The sequence below is a fragment of the Eulemur rufifrons genome, chromosome 8, assembly GCF_041146395.1.
Source record: "Eulemur rufifrons isolate Redbay chromosome 8, OSU_ERuf_1, whole genome shotgun sequence".
NCBI lineage: Eukaryota > Metazoa > Chordata > Mammalia > Primates > Lemuridae > Eulemur > Eulemur rufifrons.
In genome coordinates this window covers 122,254,957-122,273,125 of record NC_090990.1, presented here as the reverse complement: position 1 = coordinate 122,273,125, position 18,169 = coordinate 122,254,957, and the positions used below count along the sequence as shown (strand labels likewise).

The 18,169-nt window shown below is 50.3% G+C and overlaps 1 protein-coding gene across 1 annotated transcript in view; it reads left to right on the top strand.

Moving 5' to 3' along the window:
• Positions 1–18,169, top strand: part of RCSD1 (RCSD domain containing 1) — a 60,896-nt gene that overhangs the window by 23,307 nt on the left and 19,420 nt on the right. The window lies entirely within an intron of this gene.

Here is an 18,169-nt window from a genome sequence, read left to right as displayed (position 1 = left end):
TTTCATTTGGTTTGCTGCCTCCAAACCAGCTCCCCTCCCCACTGTCTCAGCTTCTAGAAACCTCATATATACTCTTTTGCATAAATTCGTTATATAGTTATATGTTCATATAACTGTATAAATATCGATAATTACGTATACATTATCACATATGGGTACATAGAGATATACACGTACACACATATAAGGAGTAGGTTTTTGAGCCATTGCTTTGTAAAACTGGGATCAGATTATACACACTTCTCTGCATTTTACTATTCTCATTTTACAATTTTTCACGGAAATTTGCAGTGCTCTAATTCATTCTTTTTAATGGTTTCTTTATAACCCATTATGTGGATGGACCATAAACCATTTCCCCTTTTATGGGTGCTCTCTTTGTCTCCAGTGTTTTGTTCCTATAAACAGTGCTGCAGTCAGCCTCCACGCCCTTGTAGACTGGACTTTTTTTGACTATGGGGCAGATTCTCAGGAGCCTGGAGTGAGCTGAAGAGTTTGTGTAATCTCATTTAATAGATGTTGCTAGATTACTTTCCCAAAAGGCTGTGACAACTCACATTTCCTCCAGCAACATATCAGTGTATGAGGGTTTCTTTTCCCCATTTCCTCGACAGCAGTAGGTGTTCTCTCTCTTCTCTCTCTCTCTCTCTGTCACTTTCTCCCTCTCTCTGGCTCTCTCTCCCCCACGCTCTCCCTGCCTGTCTGATAAGCATAAAGAGAAATCTCAGTGTGATTTAGCTTGCATTTCTCTGACAACTACTGTAGTAAGTTTGAGCATCTACTTATGTTTATTGGCTTTTTGAATTTGCTTTTCTAAGGGTTTCCCATTTATATCCTTTGTTATATGTTATTCTTGAGAGCGCTTTTGCATAACAGATATTACCTCATTTTTATCTGTGTTACAAATACTTTTCCAGATCTACGGTTTTCACTTTACTTCATTTATGGTATTTCTATATGTAAAAGAAGTTTTACCTTTCTCTAATAGTTAAAAGGGCTTTTGTTTTCTGGGTTTCAAAAAAATTTCAATAGCTTCTGGGATTTCTGTCTTAGCTAAAAGGGGAAACATTTATTTGAACACCCTTGTGTCCTGCACGCTGCCGCTGCATCCTGTGTTTCTGCTGAGTGACCCCAGTTTGCCTCCAGAACGCCGCGGAGTCCAGAGTCCCAGCAGAGCATGCTGGGAACTGCCATCGCAGGCCCCCCTGAGACCACGTGTCCATTCTCTGGCCAGATCCTGGAGCTGATACCAGTCTGGAATTTTTCTATCTCCAGCTCTCAGCCTCTGTCTTCTCTTCCCTCCCCCGCAGCCCCCTCCCCCATTTGCACCTTAAATGGAAGTTTTCCTTCCGTCTTCTCAGCGCTTTTCTATATTTTGCCCTGCTCTCTGGCGGGTTAGACTCGGAATGTCCCTGAACTCTCCATGCCCTGCCCCAGGGCCTCCCAGGGTTACAGGGTCCTTTCCTGCCACTTCAGCCAGGTCACCGGCCCTGCCCTGGACGTTCAACCCACTCTCCAAAAGGGTATCTGCGTCACGGTGGGGGCTACCCAAGTGCCTCTTCTTTGCAGTCTTGGTTTGCACGTAAGAATTCAGGACAAGTGTTTTCTCTTAACCTCCTTGCCATGCTTACCCCTTCAGGATGGACTCCAAATACCTTGGCTTCGTGCTTAACAGCCTGCATCCGCTGGGCACTTGTGTGTGTGCCAGGCTGTGGTAAGCACGTCCCATGTGTTCCCTCCTTAGTTCTTCCAGGAGCCTGTGACATCAGGTGTTACTCTCCCCACTTTACCGATGAGGCCCCCGACGTTGACAGAGGTTGTCACTTGCCCACAGTCACCTAAGGAGCAGAGTGCAGACATGAATTAGATACTCAGTCTTCAGAGCACTGTCCGTCACCACCTTTGACCCCATCTGACCCCCTGCCCTGCCCTGTCGCTTCTTTCCTTCCCAGGCCCTTAGACACAGCCACACTTACGGCCTGTGCTGCTCCTTGGGCATTAGTCACGTGACTTCTGTACCATTGTCTTCTTCTTTCACTCTTGGATTTGATCTACCCTGGCTCCATGTTTCCCAGACTAGACTGTCAATGTCAACGGATCAGGGATCATGACTTAATTTCTCTGTAAACACCACTGCTCCCTAAATCCGTTGACGGATTGCTTCTTATTTTTCAGGAAATTCCTCTGGTCTCCCCCGATATGAGGTTTAGCCAAGATTTCTATAGGGATTTTGAATCTTCTTAAATCTCATTTGCTTTAAAACACCTGCAACCATGAACCTACGGAAGTCTCTGCTTAACTTAAGGTCTTGACTACCAAGCAGGTTCTAACCCCAACGTGAGCCAGTTCCTAACCATATTAAGTAAAATCCGTCAAAAATAGAAACCATACATGCTGATAATTTGTTTTGTTTTGTTACTAAGTATTGGTTTATGAGGTATTTCCCATACATATTATTTCACTCAGTCTTCAACATGATCCCATGTGGTAGATACCGTCCCCGTTTTACAAAGGAAGAAAATGAAGTCCAAGGTCACCGCTGTGAGGGGCGGGTCTGGGACTAGACCCTGCACTTCCCATTCCACGTCCTGCCCTTGTGGAGTGTCGAGTGCAGCGTCTGGTCACAGATCCGCCACGCCAGCCAGTGTTGGACGCCGGGCCAACTGCAGATAGGCCGGCATGGGGCAGTCTGACCTCATCACCAGCCCCATGCTGACCCGGGGTGGAAATGAACACCGTTTGTGCTCTCTGCTTTCTGTGGGGGTCCAGAAGCTCCTTTTGCAATCACAGAGCCTCTCTGTGTGAAGTGGGGTGGAAGCTGCTAAGAGTGAGGCTCCACCCTGGGCTCCCTGGAGGCAGCCAGGGAGAGTAGGTGGGTCTGTGCTGGGGTGACGGGACACAGTGCTGCCTGGGCTGTCCACAGCTCCACTGTTGATAAAAAAACAAATCATCCTGTGAGTCATCTGCCCAAATAACTGCATAAGGAGCCAACTGACTGGCGTACACAGACTTCTCGTGCATCTGGTGGAGGACAGTGTAGATGATAGGAGTGTAGCAAGAGGAGGTTGATTTATTTGTATCTTAGATCGCGTATACATTGCTTCTGGGGCTGGGGGCTAGTATATTTTCTGTGCTCATCATTAGAAGGACCCTTCTTGGGTTGCCTATGAGGAATAGAATGCACAGATTGTTCTGTACAGCAACCTTGGGGGTTAACCTCTGCTCAGAGCCTGGGAGCCCTCTGCGGAGAAGGGCCCCAGTCACTCAGCCCGGGGGATTAGTGAAAAGCCCTGTCTGTATCTACTCCAAAAGCTTCCCTAGATGACCCATTCTATTCTTAGAAGCCCCTGCTTCCGTCCTGACTCTTCCTGCTCTGCAACCATGAGGCTGTCAGGCTGGCCAAGGGGGCTGGGCCTGTGCCCTTGGTGTAGCAGACTGCAGAAAAGTGACGTGAAAGAAAGCAAAATCTTCATTTCTTCTTTATATGACTTCTCTGATAAAAGCAAAGTGAGGGTTATTTTTTCCCTAGCTGGGCAGCTGCACCCCTGCAGGGGGATGGGGATGGATATGTAACCCCCCCCCCAATTTTCTTTTCCCTTTCACAGTTACTCTTCTTCCAGCCTTGTACCCTTGACCCAACTTGGGCATTGTTCCTCATTCCTACTTTTTCACCCACTTTCCTCTTCCATTGCTTGTAGACTCCTCCTAGGCTATTTGAGCCCCCATCCTGCTTTCCTGAACTGCTCCTTTTCAAAAGAATTACTGACCTCAGGCTGCTAATTTGGAATGAAAGGGTCATATCACATTGGCTGTTTTATTCCTGATTTGTGAAGGGTAGGGGGTTCCACTTCTAGAATCATCTTTGGGAGGAGGAGGAGGGGGGGTGGCATGCATCACTGGGAAGAGTTGACGATGTTCAGGATGCCGTGCTGCATTCCCTTGGCATCCCTGAGTTTCCTGGCAGAGTGTGTCCCGGTTCTTCTTGAACTTAATTAGGCGATCCATTATCCACCTTCGTTTTCATCTACGTAAGAAAGATACCCCAAGTTTTTCCAATTTTCTTCACAGCAATGTGAAAAGATAAAGAGCCGGCAGCGGAAGGGACCTCAGGCAGCGTCCTTGGTGAGCCCCTCACTTCGCAGACTGGGACGCGCAGGCCGCAGAGAGGCAGTGAGTTCGCACCGCTGCCCCGACTGCCCGCCAGCGCCCTCCCGCCTCCGGGCGCTCAGCTCTGAAATAACCCCTCTGGATCCTGCCTTGCGACTTTGCAGGACAGAGCTTGTCTGCCCAGGGCCTTGACCCCTTGTTCCCACTCCCTGGGCCACTTGGAGACAGGTGTGTTCCCCGCAGAGCTACTGAGGCCATTCAGCCCCGGAGCACCTGCTCCCATGTGAGGAATTATCACAGTCAGGCTTAGACCTGTGGGGCAGGCACCGCCCTCAAGCTGTGGCCACACCCCGGAGGCCAGCTGCCACCTTCCTCTTATGGCCCTTTCCTGCCGCGGGCCCTGGGTAAAGGCAAGACCCTCCCCCACCTGCAGGGGCCAGAAGCAGGCTTGCCTCGGAAGCCCCTCTGCCTGCTGACCCTACCCCACAGCCTCCAGACGTGCACTTGAATGGCCCCGCTGTGAGTTAGCATCCTCGTGGCTGGAGGCCAGATCACACTCCCATTAGCCAGTCTGCTCTTTCCTGTGATTCAGAAGATTCCCATTTGTAAATTCCTCTGACCCTGCTACGCACTGCCAACCCCTCCGGGCTGCCAACTTGTTCCTGCCACCCCCGTGCCATTCTGCAAGGCCAAACTGGCAGCAGCCTGGCATCCCCACGAGGAGTGCAAGGGAGCCACGTTTCAGCTAACACCTACTGTGTGTCTGCCAGTAACCCAGGTGACAGCAACAATAGCTAAGTCGGGGGCAAAGCTTATCATGTGCCGGGCACTGTGCCGGGTGGGCTTTATAACAATCCTGTGAGATAGGCGCTGTTATAAACCGTATTTTACAAGTGGGGAAACTAAGGCTCAGCAAGGTCAAGTGTCTTTCCTAAGATGGCATCTAGTGAAAGGCAGGGTTTGCGTGTGGATCCAAGGGGTCTCATCAAGCACCGTCCCTTAGCATCCCCATGACCCTATAGAGGGCGTTATTAAATATTGTCCTCACTTTATAGATGAGACTCTGACCGGTTAATTGCCTAAGATCCCACACCCATAAAGCATAAAGTGGGCTACAAACCTGGCCTCGGCAAATCCAACTTCTGCGCTCTCTCCACTGTCTGCTGCCTGAGTGCTGGCAGCAGCCCTGGGTTGCACAGCAGTGGCTGGATGTGGCCGGCTCCCGGCAGCTGCCAGAGGCTGCCAACCTCGTGCAGCCACAGCGCTCTCCTGCCGCTGCCCTGGGCCCCCCGGCCCCGGGACTAGGCTGGTGCCCTGGCCCTAGGGCAAGTGAACAGAGACTTCGTGCAGGCCGAGTGTACCTCAGTCTTTGTATCTGAACTATCGTGAGCACTTTAAAAATTTTTTATCACCTTTATGAGGTAAAATCTACATCCAATAAAATTCACCCATTTTAAGTGTGTAATTTGATGAGTGTTGACAAATGTGTATAGTCATACAGCCACCACCACCACCAGATATAAATGACAATGAAGATATAAAACATTTCTATCACCCCAAAAGTTCCCTTATACCTTTTGTGGTCCAGTCCCTGCCCCCACCTCTGGTCCTAGGCAATCTGTGATCTGCTTTCTGATGTTACGCTTTTGCCTTTTAAAGAATGTTGTATGAATGGAATCTCGTGTCTCACTTCTTTCACTCGGCCTAATGCTTTTAAGATTCATCTGTGTTGTATGTGTCAGTAGTGTCACCTTTTTATTGCATGAGTAGTATTCCACGATGTGCCTATAACACAGTTTATTTTTATTTTTTTATTTTTTGAGACAGAGTCTCAATCTGTTGCCCAGGCTAGAGTGAGTGCCGTGGCGTCAGCCTAGCTCACAGCAACCTCAAACTCCTGGGCTCAAGCGATCCTCCTGTCTCAGCCTCCCGAGTAGCTGGAACTATGGATGCACACCATAGAGCCTGGCTAATTTTTTCTATTTTTAGTAGAGATGGGGGTCTCGCTCTTGCTCAGGCTGGTCTTGAGCTCCTGACCTCAAGTGATCCTCCCACCTCAGCCTCCCAGAGTGCCAGGATCACAGGTGTGAGCCACCATGCCTGGCTAACACAATTTATTTATCTACTCACCTAGGTGATGGACATTTGGGTTGTTTCTAGATCTGGGCTATTAATAATAAAGCTTCTTTGAAGATTTGCATACAACTCTTTATGTGGACATATGTTTTCATTTGTCTTGGGCAGATATCTAATAGCAGGATTATTGGGTTGTTTGGTGTATCATAGGTATACGTTAAACTTCATGAGAAGCTGCCAAAAGATTTCAAATGGCTATGCCATGCAGCATTCCCACCAACAGTGTGTGAGAGGTCCAGCAGCTCTGCATTCTTTGGCCATTCTTGTGACTGTACAGTGGTATCTCCTCGTAGTCTTACTTTGTATTTACCTAATGACTAATGTACTTATTAGCCATTCATATATTTTCTTGGTGAAGTGTTGGTTTAAATTCTCTGCCCACTTTTTTTTTACTGGTGTGTTTGTCTTATTATTAAGAAATTCGATGAACACTTTTTAACCCCAAAATGTAAACTCTCAAATGGCTTGGCTGATGAAGGCAGCATGGTGTTGCAGTTATGAGCACAGGCTTTTAGTAGATCGTCTGAGCATAAATTCTAGATCTCCCATCAATAGCTGTGCAACCCCGGACAAGTTACTTGAGCTCTCTGAGTCTTGATTCTCTCATCGGTAAAATGGAGATGATTATGAGCCCATGTCACAGAGGTGTTGTGAGGATTAAATGAGATAATACGTTACCTGGCACAATAAATATCCAGCAAATTAGCTGTTTTATTATTGTTGAGCAAATACATGAGAAAAGGCTACTATCCCTAATTCAAAACCAGTACCTAAAGAGAGACATTTGAGCAATGGTAGTGGGTGTAGACAGAATCACGGAGTGTGCTGATGATGCTGGGTGTAGACTGGGACTTGAGCAGCCCACAGTCACCCCCACACACAGGTCTGAACCCACGTGGGCCTGCTGCCCTAGAGTGCTTTGAGTCCGCCCCTGGAGGGGACACTACCCATGAATCATGCCCCAGAGGAGCATCCAAGAGGAGAGGGCAGGTGGAAAAGAGAAGGCTAGACATCAACAAGTCTCTGCAGGCTGAAACCAAACACCCCACCCTGCCCAGTCTTCCCTTTTCATGCTAGGAGGTCAGCTGTTTCGCTCTATAAAACCCCATAGAACATCCAACTGAATCAACTCAACTAAGTTGGGTGGTTTGGGTTTTTTTTTTTTCCTTTTTTTTTTTTTTTTTGCGGGGGGTGGGGTGGGTGGGTGGCAAGAGGAGATGGAAGCATTCATTTTAAAAAGTAGCTTCAAGACCGCTTTGGTCCCATTGCAGCTGAGGAGGCTTCCAGGGAGGGGAGAGCCCATCCTGTGCTTGGGAGAGGGCCCTCTTGATGTACCAGAGGTTGTGGCTCCTGCCTTGAGCACCCCTGGGCAGCAGTGGAGCCCTTGGAAGGGGCCCAGAGGCATGGAGCCTCCCCTTGGTGACTGAGCACAGCCGCTGAGACCAGACCCGAGATGTGGACTTCAGATCCTGGGGCAGACACCACTGCACATTGATAAGGGACCCATATTTTTCCTCTCCTCAGTTTTCTCCTTGACAAAATGAGTCTGAAAATATCAAGCAGCTAATAGAAATATTCAACCGTTCCAGACAAAGAAATAGACAAATTTTAAGTATTTTTTTAGATATGTCACATTCTAGAATAGGTTGGGTTGTTAAAACTGGAGGAGACAGATACCCAGGGATTGGAATATGAAATCATAATGGATTTCTTAGCTCCAAACAGAGACAGGAGGCTCAGATTGTTAAGTAATGGCTTGGGCAAAAGAAGGGCTCATTCTTTGCCCTTTGGTTGCTATTCCAGTGATCTTGGACGAGTCACTGAAACTTAATGAAAATATTCAAGCCTAGTATCCTTGGCTGACACTTTGTTTCCATTTCACCTCAAAGTCCTGATCTATATTTAAGGCCTCATCATGTTGGCCCGGTGGTGTTGGATTACTCAGGCATGATTCAGTTATTCATTCATTTACTGGCATTTACTGAGCACCTACTATGGGCCAGGCAATGGGCTAGGGGATAGGGCCATGAATAACACATGGTCTCTGTGTTCAAGGCTTATAGTAGGAGAAAACCTTGCAAAACTTCAGGCATTTTAAAAGCTCTCTGAGTTCCAGCCACAAAAGCCTCTCTCTTTCAGTTCCTCAAACACCTCCTATCTCTCCTCCGGGAGGCTTTTGTGTAAACTGCACTTACAATGTTCTTGGCTGCCTCTGCCCACCCCTCCCCACACTTCCCCCACCCCAAACCTCACACTTTGCCTGGATCACTTCTACTTATCTCGGTTTCAATGGTCAGGTTGTCTCATGTTCTCCTGGAATCCTTTTCCTCTGCAGCATTTATTAGCCTAACAAACAATAAACCGAGGGTAAAATAACGACAGTTGTTGAGTGGATGTCTCCCCTCCTAGACTGTAACCTCCACATTGAAAGGACCTGTTTCGTTTTGTTCACTGTGATCCGCTGAGCGCCTGGTACAGGGCCTGGCGTCCAGCAATAATGGATGAATGAAGATCTCCAAGAGGTGGTAAAATGAAAAGAGGGAGCAGCCACTTCTGCCCGGAGAGGGGAGGGCGGGTGGTGGGCAAGGGCAGCTTCACACAGGATTTGCTGGAAGTGCCCAGGCTGAACTGTGCTCGAAGGGAGCGCAGGTGTCAGTGTTTCAGACCGTGTCCTCTGCATAGCTGAGACATAGGTTCTTTCTAGAGTTTTCCATAGATTCTTTCTAGAGTTTTGCAAATGTAGTTAAACAGGTTTGTGAGTTTGCTGATTTATAAAACCTTAAGTCTGTGTTCTTCTGACGTTCTTCTGCCTCCAAATCGGACGCTTCCCCACGTATTCATTCCAAGTACAACCAAGGATCAAGTAAGTAAATGGCACCCATGAGAAAATTTCTGCATGTTTGCTAATAATCTAATGACTCTCTGACTTCAGAACATTGGAAACACCCTGATTTATGAGTTGTAGGGCTCCTTATCTGGAATTTTCAAGGGATCATGGTCAAATAATAATAGGCAAATTGATCAAGTGGGCGTGTTCTATAAGAACGTCGGTGCAGACAGGTCTTGAGTAAAGTGGCAAACGTTCACCTCCCTCCTAGCTTCCCGCTCTGCCGTTGCCTTGGTAACGAGAGCCAAGGTCCATCGGCCTCCGCAGGACAAGCCCCTGGCTGCGCGCTGGGCGTGCTTGAACCTGCCTGCCCCGTCCCTTCCACGACAGCCCTGAGCCTCTGAGAACCGGCCTGGGAACCCTCAGAAATCACGTCTAGGAGCAGCAGGCAGGGCCTCCTCTGGTCTCCAGCGTAGCCCTTGCCCCATTGCTCCCTTCCGTGTACGTGAAATTCTTCATTTATGGGACAGATTAGGAAGTTCTGAGCAAATGCCCCAGAGTGACTCCAGAGAACTTTCCTACCACCACTCACTCGGTACAACTTTGAACAAGCTACTTAACCTCTCTGGGCCTCAGTTTCCTCAGTCAAGCAGGGCTCACTGAGTCCCTCTTCAGCTTATGATACACACTTAAACGGGACCAGGCACACCGAGAGCCTGGCATGTGTGGCTGCTCCGCACGTTGCAGCTGTTGGAATTATCCCCATGGATTTCTTCTGCGTGTGACCTGGATTCACAAGTCAGATGCAGACGTCTGTCTTGACTGATGGTCCTCTCTCCCTCCAGGAGCCCCGTGCGAGGATCTCAAGGGCAGGGACCAGAGGACACAACCGCAGATCATCCTGGGGGGCTCCCCGCCAAGAGTCCAGCTCCAGAACGGAGCTCGCTCCAGCCGGCGAGGGAGGCGGGAGGGGAGGCTCTGTAACAGGAGAGGCTGCAGCTGGCAGGGAGGCAGGCCTGGTCCTTGGGAAGCTTGTTCTAATCTTAGAAGGTATGCCTCGGCGTCCTGCTGTGGCCTGAAGGACAAATGTCTCAGACCCCAGGGCGTGCACACACACACACACACACACACACTCACACACACGCACACACTGTCACTTGACTCCCACTGGAGAAGCGGGAATGGCCGCTAGCCAAGGGTGTTTCCGTGGGGCTCCAGGTGGCTGCGGCGCACCCCGGGCTGCAGGCAACCCTGGCGAGGGGCTCCCTGGAGCCCAACCCACCCTTCAGACTCAGAGGAGCTCTCACTGAAATCAAGTTTATTATCGGACTAACCACCGTGAGAGTAGCAGATGACAGGGAGTTTCCAAACTTACTTTGGAGAGTAACAAATTGTACATTATTTTTTGGCCTGGGTGAGCGAATCCATCTATTAATAAATCACCCGTGCCAGCTATGAAGATGCACTTTTTTCCCACTCTTCCCCTTTGCCCTAAAAAGTTAAGAAAAAAACAAACCCCAAGCTGTTCAGAGGCTGCCGGATGAACGAGGTTGAACTTGATCTGCTCCTCTGACCCTGCACAGCCTCTGGTGGGAGCAGGAAGGGAAAGAGGAAAATGGCCGTGTGTCACCCCTGGGGAGGTGGCTGGCTTCTGCCTCCTCCTCCCAGCCCCGCTCCGTCTCCTTTGCAGCCGTGCTCACCCTGCCTGTCTTCACGCTCTGCCATCACCTTGTAACACGAGCCAAGATTCAACCCCAGTTTCATCTGACTCCAAAAATCCCAAGCAGGTGCTTCAGAGCCTGTCCTGGGCCCGCTGCTCTGGTCACTCACCCTGTATGACACTCTTCCCGTGACTTGGTGACTTGCCATCTCTTGCCGCTTCCCTCCCAGTCCTGCTCCTCCGCTGGGCTCCTCCTCTCTGTAAACGACACCCCTGTCCACCCAAAGCCAGAGCTGGAAATCTGGCCAGCATCTTGACTCCTCTCCGCACCTGCCCGGTCAGTCACCAGTTCCGGGCGGTCCTTCCTCCTAAATTGCTTTGAGTCCTATTAACGATCTCCACTCCACGGACCCTACCCCAGTCCAGGCCACCATCGTCTCTAGTTTCACAGACCCCTGAGGTCAACAGAACATTGGCTCCAAACCACTGGATCCGAGCCATCCTGGAGATACCTGCTCCTTCCCAGATGGTCTTCCGTGCTCGTGGGCACCCCTGGGCCCAGTTCTCTGCCTCAGCTGAATCCTTGTCCTCCCTTTTCTTATAAGGTGGGAGCCTCCTCTGCTCTGCTCCCAGGAACCCCTAGAGCCTGCCTGGTGTCTGATGCGTGGCAGGGACTCATTAATGTCTGCTGAGTAGCTGAATCCGTAAACTCACCTCCTAAAGCTATCCCTTAACCCCAGTAAATGTGGGCCACAGACACTCTTGATTGTCACTCTACCCCTTTAAAAAGTACCCACAGATAAAATCTGCTGCATGCAGTAGAACTTGTACTGAAGGTTTGAGGATTACAGGAAGGGGTCATGCTGACACTACACAGCTAACAATTGTAAATCAAGGATCAGAGACTCCTGATCGTCACAATCCTTTCAACCATCCCGGTGCCAGAGGTTTCTTTCTTGCTTGGGGCCTCACCCCAGAAGGGGCTGGCCCCTGTCTGTGTCTCAGCTCTTCCCAACACTCTTCCCAAATGCAGCTCACGGCCCGCTGGGCAGACCCAACAAGCTCAGCCCAGTGACAGGACCTTTTGGAACCAGGATCCACCCTCTGCGGGAGGCAGTGTGGTTCTCAACTGCTGGTCTTCTACCGTCCACAACCACGGCAGCGGCCCCGCTGGTCTACCCGCCTCCTGCCTCCCTACTCCCTGCCCCCAGGCCGCCTGCTTCTTGCACTGCAGCCAGAGGGAGCTTGCAAAATAAATCTGATAGCTTTGCTCTTCTGCTTAGAACCGTCCAATGACTCTGGATGGCTCTTAGAACAGCGTCCTGACTTAGGGGCCCTTCACCCTCTGGCCTCTGCATCCTGCCTCCTCCTGCTCTCTGCCCGTGTGCCCTACACCAGGCCTGGGAACATCTCATTACTCCCCAAGGCTCCGCAGCCTTGAAGTCTTCACACATGCAGCTCCTCAGCGGGAATGTGCAGCTCTGCTCACCCTTCAGGCTTGGCCAGGTTGGCGCTTCCCCCTGGAAGCCTTCCTGGGTGCCTCTGGCCAGGCTGGGTGCCCCTGCTGTGCCTTTCACCCTGTCCTTCCATGAGCACAGCACCTCAGCTCAGTGTCACCTCCCACTCCTCTCAGGAGGTCTTTCGTGACCTCCCTTGCCGAGGTCGTGCCCAGCACCCCTTCTCCCAGTCGCTGTCTGTCAGATCACCGGCTGACTCACGCACGCAAGGTGCATTCGCTTGCTTATTTGTGCACTACCTGTCCCTCCCCATGGGACTGTGACCTCCAGTGAAAAGCAGGGACTTTCTCTCCTCGCCACTGTGCACTCAGGACTCAGAGCACAGAGTGGGTGCTTGCAGATACCTGACTGACTGCCTTAGTTTCCCATGGCTGCTGTAACAGGTGACCACCAGCTTAGCGGCTTGTATAGCACAGACTTATTACCTTACAGTTCCAGAGGTCAAAAGTTCAAAATGGGTCTCACCAGAGGAAAATCAAGTTGTGGGCGGACTGCGTTTCTCCTGGAGGCTTTAAGGGAGAAGTCATTTTCTCGCCTTTTCTAGTTTCTAAAGGCTGCTGCATTTGTTGCTTTGTGGCCTCTTCCTCCATATCCAATCCAGCTTTAGTGGGTGGAGTCTGTCTTGCCTCCCGTCACTCTGACTCTCACTCTCCTACCATCCTCTTCTGCTTTTAAAAGCCTCACAATAACATGGGCCCCGCTCCAAATAATCCAGAAGAATCCCTCTGTTTTAAGGTCAGCCGGTTGGCAGGCTTCATTCCATCTGCAACCTTAATTCCCCTGTGCCATTTAACCTAACATATTCACAGGCTCCAGGGGTTAGGACCTGGACATCTTTGGAGGGCAATGTTCTGCCTACCATACTGACTAACCTAACATGCTTTAGATACTTGCTTAGTTGTCCCTGTTCCCCAGTAGCCCATAGACTCCGGAGGTATAGACCGTACTCATCCTGTCCTCTGTGTGCCTCTCACGAGGGTGCTTCCATTCGTTGTATCCTTAGAACCTCACGGCTATCCCATGAGGAAGGCAACATAGGTGTTATTCCCATTTTACAGAAGAGGAGGCTGAGGCTTCAAAGGCTCATGTGACTTGACCAAAGTCACACAAGAAGGAGGCTATGGATCCAAGACTATGCTCAGGACTTACCCAGCAAGCCTCTGAGAGCTCCCTGCATTCAGTGGTAGGAGAGCATATAAAATAATACCAATAATCATAAGCAGAAGAAATGAAGGAGGAGGAGGAGAGAAGGAGGAAGACAACAACAGCACCACACTCTTCTCTTGGATAGGACTGCCTCCGAAGAGCAGCAGCAGATTCCCTGCAGTCGCCCAAGGTCCTGAGAATGGGTCGAAACATACATTGTTACAGTATCTGCTCCCAGAGTAATCCTTCTGAACGGCAAATCGTGTAACTTCCTGGCCACTCTGGCCTAAGGAATGAAGTCCGCATTTTGTAGCACAGCCGGAGTATAACAGCTTTCACTGAGCACCTCCCAGGTGAACTTGAGCTGTGAGCTGGCACCAAGGAAGCTCACAGTGAGTGTTGGCTATGACAGCTGCTATTGTCTTAGCTACTCCTCATCACAATGCAACGACACCGTTATTGCCAACCTGGTTTTACAGATGATGAAACTGAGTCTCAGAGAAATCCAGTGACGCCCCCAAGGTCATCTATACAGCTAGTATGTTGTGGAACCAGAATTAAGACTTAGATATGCCTTACCCTGGGCAAGCCACATCTTTCAATTTTTCTACCTCTCTTCTATCTCACTTTTTGCTTAGACCATATTGAACTAAAGTTTCCCAAAGACATCATGTTCTTCCATGTTTTTGACACTTTGCAAATGCCAGCTAGTCCCTGTACCTGGACTGCCTCTGCCCTCAGCCCCACCTTCTCTCCTGGCAAGCTCTCGTTCATCCTTCAAGACCCTACTTAAGCATCACAGCCTCTGTGAGGTTTTCCCTGATTCATCTAGGCAGACTAAGTGCCCCTCCTCCTAAGCTTCTATTGTAGTGTTGTGCGTTTCCCAATTACGGCAGTGGCCTTTTATCATCATGATAGGTAGCTTCATTACAAGTCTGTCTTTCAACTAGACTAGACGCCCCTTGAGCTCCAGGACCATGAAACTTCATCTTTACGTCCCCAGACCAGACCAACGCCAGGCCCACAGGCGTTCAGGAAATAGTCGCTGAATGAGTGAATAAGTGAGCAGTCACGCACTGAGTGCCCCCTAAGTGTCAGACCCTCCATGGCCCTCGACACCAAACTCATTCTGTCGTCCTCCCAGACCTGTAAGCCCTCCTGGCAGCGGGTTGGAAGAGCCCCCCCAGGTGTGTCTGCAGCTGCAAGGCATGCTGGGACAGGGAAGGGCAGAGCTTGGGGGCGGAGGATGCTGAACAGCAGGGCAGGGAGGCAGGGGGACAGAAACAAAGCCCCTGTCTCCACATCGGCCCCTCCCACCCACAAACCTACACACTGAGTGTAAGCACTTGACAGTTTTTTAAATGGCAGTTTTACTGAGTTATAATTTACAAACCATACACGTCACCTATTTGAAGCGAACAATGAAATGGGCTTTAGTATATTCACAGACATGTGCAACTATCATCACAATCAATTTTACAACATTTTCTTTCTTTCTTTCTTTTTTTTTTTACTGGGGAAGGAGGTGGAGGGAGGGGTGTGTGTATGTGTCTAGAACATTCTCATCATCTGAAAAAAAAAAGAAACTCTGTACCCGTTAGCTATCACTTCACCTCCTGTCTTCTCATCCCCTCTGGGCAACTATTAATCTACTTTCTGTTTCTATAGATCTGCCTATTGTGGACGTTTCATATCAGTGGAATCATGCAATATGTGGTCTTTTGTGACTGGCTTCCTTCACTTGGCGTAATGTTTTCCAGGTTCATCACATTTAGTGTCTATGAGAGCTTCAGTCCTTTTTATAGCTTGAAAATATTTCATTGTATGGCTATATCGCATTTTGTTTCTCTGTTCATTGAATGGACGTGGACTTGATATTTTGATTCAGCTGTTTGATTTGACACAGAGCTTTGGACAGCTGGGAGGTGTGGGTTATTCAAGACCTGTGTCGTGACCCTAAAAACCATAAAATTAAACGTAGCTTTATTTATTTTTTAGTTGCTAGATACCACGCACATCAGTTTCTCAGGGACGATAGGCGCTCAGGGATGGGGGGAGAGTGTCTGTTAAGCTCCTGCCTTGGTAATAAAATTGCCCACCAAAGTGGCAGCGTCAAGATATCCACTCTTGAGCAAAGAATTACGAAGCACTTCCTACATGCCAGGCCCCATGCTCAGCATTTCACCTACTTAAACTCATTAAATCCTTCCAATGACCCTGCAACATAGGTGCTATCATCATCATCCCCATTTTACAGATAGGCAGTCTGAGGCACAGAGAAGTTAGGCAGTTTGTTGAAGGCCACAGAACTAGTCAATGCAGAGCCGGGATTTGAACCCAGGCAGTCTGGCTCAGAGGCTGAGCTCTGTGCTACTCCCTGTGCAGAGGGCTGTAAAACTGTCATGCACCCTGCCTGGGGAGGACAAGGCTAATTCCGATTCCTATCGGGACTCGGGTTATTGGCCTACTTCCCGCTGGCCGTGGAGGAAGGGTGGTGCAGCTGCCAGCAAGCAGGGCGCTCGCTTGCACGCTGGGTTGGAGCGGAAGCTACGGGATGTCACAGCCGTCAATAACCTCGTATACAAATGAGGAAACTGAGACTGGGAGCGGGTCACACCCAACATATGCCAGAGGCAAGACTGAAACCCAGACCTGACTCTGGATTTGTTTCTCCGACTTATAACGTCTCCACGCATCCCCACCCCCACCAGACTCAAACTAATTTCTTCCCTTGTGCTCCTACAACAGGTAACAGGTTTGAGAGAGAAACTTCCCGCACATCATCTGCCAGATTACATTGATAAAGTCCTGTCACTAGCCTGACATTCAGAGGGGACGTCTCCCTCCCTGTGTCTGTTATCCCCTGCTGTTACCTGGGAGTTTGCCCGGACACTACCCGGGCCTGCTCGGTCACCGCTACATCTACTGGCCCCCACCTGGAGGGCGCTCCCAGCCACCTGTCGCTGTGGACCACGCTGAGTCTAAAACCACTGAAGCAGTCGGGACTGTGTCCCGCTGTGCGAGGACTGCTAAATCCTGTCCAGGCCATGGGACTGCGACACCAGTTCCCAGGAAGAAATGGGAAGCCCTGGAAGTCCCAAACAGGGACACGCTCCTGGGGTCGGTGCCTGTGGCTGCTTTGTGTGAGCGCGGCACTCTCGTGGGGGTGGCCCAGGGAGAGCGCAGCCGAGGCAAGGGCCGCCGCTTGCAGACCCTTAGAGCCTGCACGTGGGCTGGCAGGGGACATCCGGGACTGTTCTGGTCTCGTGTGAAACATTTGATCACATCTATTTGTCCACCTGTACCTGTTTCTGTTCTTCTGCCTTATCTGTTTTTTGTTGTTTTTTGCTTTGTCTCTTCTACCTTCCTCCCTCCCCTCAACAAGGCTGTTTGCTCCTTGGGGGCCGTCACTGTTACTCAGGCCATTCCACGCTGTGCACAGATGCTCAGGAAAGGACGGATGAAGGACCCAACAGCATGGATAGGGGACACCACACTCATGTGCGACATTCAGGATTTCTTTCCCTCTGTCACCTTAGCCAGAGAAATCTCTGGCCCCAACCCACCCCACCCGCAACCTACCCCACGGTGTCTTTGCGGCTCCCACTGGAATAACAGCAGCCGTCCCCGCCCCTTGGCCAATGAAAGGCAGCGGGAACAAAGAGACAACTCAGAGTCCAGTCTTTGGACTCTTCTCTTCCCTCTTCTACGCTGCCTCTGGTTTTGTGCAGTCCTGTGACCCTACCTGCCACCTCTAACTCGTGACCCTCAGAGTTTTGTCTCCAGCCTGAACCCCACCTCTGGACTCCAGACTTGGGTGCATTTTCAGTTTCCTGCACTGCACTGCACTCGGGTGTCTAAGAGACACTTCAAACTTTCGTGACCAAGAAAGGACTACTCATTCCCCACCTGGCCCCACCCATGTCTCTCTCCTCACAACCCTTCCCGGGTGCAGGAGAAAACACCCCATGCACCCCACTACCCCAGGGAAGCGGCCAGGAGTCATCCTTGATGCCCCATTCCTGCTGCACCCCACGCCAGTGTGTCCCTGTTCCTAGCGGTCCCGGTTCTAGCAGTCCCGCCTCCACGTCCCACCCCTGCTGCGAGCCTGGTCCACGCCAGCACCTGCCTCCTGCCCTCTCTGCTCACTCACGCTCCAGCATCCTCCACGGGCAGCCTCTTGATGTGTGATTCGGTCACATCCCTCCCCGAAACCCTCCAGGGGCGTCCCACTGGCTCAGAATACAACACAAACTCTGGGCTCTGGTCCACGGGGCCCCACGGGGCTGGCCCAGGCTACCACGTGTCCCCTGTCCCCTTTTGTGCACAGCATGTCCCTGCCACACCTCTCTTTTCTGTCTCCCTCAACCTTTGTTCTTGTCTGTGCTTCTGCTGGGAACAATTTTCCTCCTCTCTTTTCCCCAGCTTGGATTCAGGTCAGATGATCCCTCTTCAGAGACGTCTCCCCACACCCTCATAGAAAAGGTGGCCTATTTTATGTTTTCCACAGCATTTACAAAGTATCTCAGGTGTTTTGCGGTGTATGTGTTTATTGCTGGAATAGCAGCCCCTAAAGAGCAAGAACTCGCTCTCGTTCACTGCTATGCCCCAGGGCCTGGAACAGTAGACGTGTATTGATGAGAGACTGAATAAGATAACCCTTCTAAAGGTGTAGAGTGAGTATAGCATGTTGGTATGGAAAGAGCCAGAGCTTTGGAATCCAGAAAATTCTCATGCTCACACTTGCTAACTGGAATAGCAAGTTACTTAGCAACT